Raw genomic sequence first — 6000 nt, 5'->3', positions numbered from 1 at the left:
AAACATATGAGACAGACCAACTTCAGATCGAGAATTACCGATTTTAGCAAACCTAGAACGCCTGAGGACATTGACTGAGCAAGTGTAGAGTTTCCCATAATAGTAATTAATAATATTTGAAGGCAACCCATGTTGCGCAATTACCTTGAACCTTGCAACTCCCTATGTTTTCCTTGCATCCGTTAGATGTCTACACCCATGTATGCTCGAATAGAATGATTACCTATACACAAAGAAGTGTTGGAATCATTATAGCATAGTTGGTTGTTCGTTCGTAGGAGGTATACTGTGTATGCCGGATATACGAATAAACACGGACGTTATAACTCCATGGTATGTAATCGTTTGGTGCTCACGGTGAGCATGTAACGGTTATGCTGACATGCAGAAGGATATTGAACTCAAGCATATTAAACATTGATCTTTGTTGAGAAAGATCTCTATGTCAGTTGGTGACAAGGGTTATGAAGCGTATTTAAAAGTTAACCGACGTTAGGTTAAGTCCATATGTTATTATACCTGTGGGACATATATACTAGATACTGGTATGTGTAATATGTATGATAATATTTGATGTGTATGTGTACCTGCTGTTATGATTGAACTGGTAACGAGTTATACGGTGAGATTAGTATTGATTACTACGTACGGGATGAGTACGGCAGAATGACATAAAAAGAGTAACTCCAATGATGGAGATTGATATGATTCGGTTGATTGCTCAAAGATAGCAGATGATGATACCGAATGTAGTATCACAGATCACTGCTAGTGTTGATGCAAATGTGATCGCAGAATTATAGATCGAGCAATCACATGATTATGAATATTTCAATTCTTAGTGGTATTACTAAGAGTGATAATGTCCCACCGAATGCTATTATGACTACAAGTAGTAGTTATAAACTAAACATGAATAGTAGTCGTAATGAATTAGATCCGGTATGAAGGATATGTTTATCGGTTGTGTTAAGGAAATTATTAATAGTTTACTGATGGTAAAGGGAGGAATAGATTAGCGAGTGGATAGAAAAGATCGAAATGGTTAAGGATATTGGTATGAGTCTAGAACATTGTGTAGTGAAATATGCTACAGATATGTTGGTAGATTATGTTGTATCGTGATGGAACACGATGGTACAAAATTATAGTTAGAAAATTTTACTCAGATGATATGGCCAGAATTTGAAATTCTTGTGCTAGAGCACTTTTATTCGAGTAATTAAGTTCAAATATTGGGAACTGAGTTATGGAAGATAGAAATGTTGTGTGCTGATCACTTAGAACACGCTAATTGTTTGGATGAATTGTCATGTCTGGTAACATGGTTAATTACTCCTGAAACTAAGCGAAGCGAGAGCTATATTGGGGACTAACTCCAGTGATAAGGAGTATAGTCAATCCTGTAAAATATACAACCTTTGGAAGGGTGGTGTCACAAGCCAGCATTGATGTATTTGACTCTATGGGAAGCGGACTGGAAGGACGTTGGGTGAGACGTCGAGTGTTAAAGAAGAGAAGTGATAAAGGCATGGTGCAAGATAGACTTTGAATAAGTAGGAAGAAGAATTTCGAGTGATAGTAGGCCACAGGTGTGGTAAAGATGGACGTAATGCCCCAATTGTAGAACCAATCGAAGCCATATGAACCGGCAACCCCAACCCATTCGTGTACAACCACTCCGAACCCAACAGCCTCAACAACAACCCATCCAAAGAAATCAAATTATGCCAAGCAGTTGTACTTGTTATGAATGCGGCAGTACAGAACGTTTCAATAGAAATTGCCCAAAGTGAACCAAGGTGTCATTGGAAGACGAACCTCAGGACAAGCATCAACCTCTGATCAAGCAAGGAGCCGAGAATTCGAATAAAGCACGTCATAATTCAAAGTAAAGCAAAGAAGTTTTGACGTAATAGTTAGCATGGATTGGCTAACTCAACATGAAGCAGAAATCAAATATGAAAAGAAGATGATTAGAAGCTCTCTTTCGGACGATGAAGCGATTAAATACAGAGAAAAGTGTACGTTATTATGTTGCCACTCAAATCTCATCTTGAGATGTTATAATATTTACGACAAGAAGACGTGGTGTATTTAACAAACGTGATTGCCAAAGTATTTAAAAGAAAACATATAGAAGATATCCCGGTGGTACGCAAATTTCCACAAGTTTTCCTAGAAGAACTCCCTGGATTACCGCCAACCCCAAAAGGTCGAATTCAGAATCGATTTAATGTCTCAAGCTGGCCCTGTTGCTAAAGCATCTTACCGACTTGCATCAACCGAAATGCAAGAATTATTGGATAAGGTTTTATACGACCTAGTTAGTCACCATGGGGTGCACCAGTGTTATTTGGGAAATGAAGGACGGAAGTGTTAGGATATGTATGGATTAGGGAGAATCGAATAAAGTGACGATCAAGAATAGGTATTCACTTCTTCGAAGTAAATGATCTGTTTAACCAACTGCAAAGGGCGACTTATCTTTAGAAAATTTATCTTATATATAGTTATCACCAAATGAAAAATCCAAGAGGAGGACGTTGCAGCAACAGCGTTGCGGACTCGCTACGGCCATTATGAATTCTTATTCATGCCATTCGGGTTAACAAATGCGCAGGCAGTATTCATGGAACTCATGAATCGAGTCTGTAAACCTTACTTTGACAAATTTGTCATAGCATTCATTGATGATATTTTGATATATTCGCAACGTAAAGAAGAGCACGAACGACGATTAAGGAAAATTGTGGAAGTGTTAAAACAAGAAGAGCTATACGCGAAGTTTTCAAAATGTGATTTTGAATAAAGAAGGCATAATCCCTTGGTCATGTGTAAAGCAACAAAGATTTCACAAAGATCCAAATAAGATAGAAACCATTAAAATTGTGCCAAGCGCCGATTTTAAGTCTCCCCGATGGAGACGATGGTTTTGTCGCGTATTGTGACGCATCGCGTAAAGGGTTAGGATGCGTGTTGACGCAGTATATTAAGGTTATAGCCTATGCTTCCCCGACAGTTAAAAGTACACGAGTAAAATTACACTACTCACGACTTAGAACTGGGAGCGGTTATCTTCGCACTTAAAATGTGGAGACATTATCTCTACGATACGAAGTGCACCATCTTCACCGATCATAAAAGTTTGCAGCACATATTCGATCAGAAAGAACTGAATATGAGGCAACGAAGATGGGTCGAGTTGTTAAGCGATTACGACTGTAACATCCGTTATCACCCCCGGCAAGGCTAACGTCGTAGCCGACGCTTTGAGTAGGAAAGGTCGGGTTAAGCCATTGCGAGTGGAGCGCTAGGGATGATAGTCCAGTCGAACTTTTCGGACCTGATTCGAGTCGCTCAACGTGAGACGTTGAAGGAGGTACAATTGGAAAAGGAGGGACTTTACGGCAATGAGAAGAATTTCGAACAGCGCGTGGACTAAATTCTCTACTTCAAAAATCGGGTTTGGATCCCGACCCTCCATGACCTTCGGGAATTAATCTTGGACGAAGCGCATAGATCGAAATAATCCATACATCCGGGATCGGATTTGACTATTGATGATACGGATATCTGAAAGGATTTTTATTAATGGTCGAGTTTGGAGAAAGATATGGATTACGTGTGTTGGTGAATATTGAGTTATGCAAGAGATAAGGTTGCACACCGAAAACCCTAGGGAACGCCACAACGACAGAAAATTCGCCAATAATAGTGGGAATAAATTACAATGAATTCTTGCCCAAATTCCTGATGGTGAAATGGTATCTCGTCGTGGAGTGCCATTTTCAATTATCTCATATCAAAATAATCATCCTACTTCCATTATTGGAAGGCGGGGAAGGAGGCATCGAGAGCATGAAGCTTTCTATGGGTGAAGTAGTTATCACTAAGTTGTTAAATTGAAATTGGGCGTCACTCAGGCCATAAGATTTGAATTGATTCGAGAAACAACCAATCGGATTTATAATATTTAAGACAAGTTGAAAGCAGCGCGTGATTGGCAAAGGGTTTATGCCAACGTTCAAAGGAAACCATTGTCACTGAATAGAGGTGACAAGGCATTTTAAGGCATCACCTTAGAGAGAGGTGATATGAGGTTTGGCAAAACCGAAAATAGCTTCTTAATATATTGGACCCATGAGAACTATCTCCATGGTTGGTTATTTAGTTTATCGATTAAAGTACTCCAGGGGCTAAGTACTATACACGATATTCTGCCATGTATAACGATTGAAAAGTGCCTAAGCGATGAGGCAACGAAAGTACTAGTAATAGAGGTACTCATAGAAGACATGCTTAATATCATAACTAATTCCGTAGAGATAGTAGACGGGAAAACTAAACAGTTTGGATATACCAAGCTTTATTAATTAAGATTAAGTGGAATTCACAGCGAGCACCAGATTATACTGGGTAACGCGAGGGTGAATTCTGAAGGAAAAACCCCCCACCTTTCTCTCGAAAGGAGATGGTGGGCGTGTAAAATTTCGAGGACGAAATTTCTTAACGGGGGGAGAATGTAACGATTCCGACGAAATCAGGTATACCCTAACCGATAGACGTTAGTTACGTCATATGTAATGTCGGGTACATGAGTTACCATGGTAATCATACGAGAATACATGGTTCCTTGTATTGATTGTACGTGAATATATAATTCGCCGTATTGAATATGCGATCAAACGATCGATAGTTATTGAAAACCGGAATGAATCGAGGGTTCAATTATAGACGAGATATATGATATTTAGTGATGTTACGAAGTATTAAAGCTTCGGGATAAGTGGATTAAAGCACAGAAAAAGGATTTCGATTTAATAGTACGTCGGTACGTTAAACGAAACCTTTAATACCAAACCGAGCAAGAGACGATCGATCAAGCCGAAAAAGATGCGTAATAACTAATAATATGACGTTTCAAGTTAATAAATGTCATGGGTTAAGTTTTTAAAGTTTTTTAAATCGGTTTTATATAAATTTTATTTTTAAGCCGAAAAACGACCGTTTAGGCCTCGTGTTAAGCCGAATTAAACGTTTAACCGAAAAACGAACTAAACCAGATTATCCAAAACATTATCCGGATTACGGAAATCCAAATGAGTGGCCAAGAATGAATATGTGGGTCCCACCCCACCCTTTATGGGTTCCGATCGGCCTCCCTTGGCTTCATTCTCTTTTTTTTCTTTTTTCAATCAACAATCCACAATCTTCATCCTTTCTCTCAAGTTCACAAACTAAAACCGAGACTTATTAACAAGAAAAACCAAGGTAAAGATCGATTTATATACGTTTCCATCTTCGTTTCTTGAGTTTGTTTGCAAGAAAATGAGGTTTCAAAGATGAAAACCGATTCTTGCATGATCAAGTGATGTATACGGGTTATACAAGGGATCTTGGTCCAAGAAAGGAGTTAAACGAATCAAAAAACGAATTTTTACGGTTAAATCTTTGTTTTAGTATCATAACCGTAACCATGAAAGAAATGGCTTGATCGTGAGTGTAACTTGCTTGGTATTGTGGTATGTTGTTTGTAGGCTCTGTATTTAGTGGTAGATGAGGCGGAAAGATGAGTTTGTAGCTTGTAGTGGCGAAAAACGAAAGGTATATTCGGTTATGTTCGGATTTGGGAAATTTGGACAGATTGTTGATGCTTTAGAGTTAGGTCATGAAATTTTACAGAGGTGTTAAACACATGAAAATATGAGTTCTGTGAATTTTTGGTAACTTTTGGATAAATGATGAATATTTGGTGAATTTAATTCTCGGTTTTGACCAAAAATGGTGAAAAATAGTTAAATATCATGAAAAATTCTGGAAAATTTCAGATAAGCTTTTCATATCATGTATAAGTCACACACAAAATTTTAGGTCTGTTGGAGAAGTCTAAGTGGGCTTTTCGGTTAAACGAGTTCTAGAGATTTCTAGTTCGGTTTTAGTAAAAAGGGCATGTAAAAGAATATTTTGGTTCTGGAAAAATTACAGGGGACTATGTGG

The sequence above is a fragment of the Bidens hawaiensis genome, unplaced genomic scaffold (assembly GCF_021521415.1).
Source record: "Bidens hawaiensis isolate Kalapana, Puna unplaced genomic scaffold, B.hawaiensis_p1.1 tig00024815_1, whole genome shotgun sequence".
NCBI lineage: Eukaryota > Viridiplantae > Streptophyta > Magnoliopsida > Asterales > Asteraceae > Bidens > Bidens hawaiensis.
Note: the sequence above shows the minus strand (reverse complement) of the source record.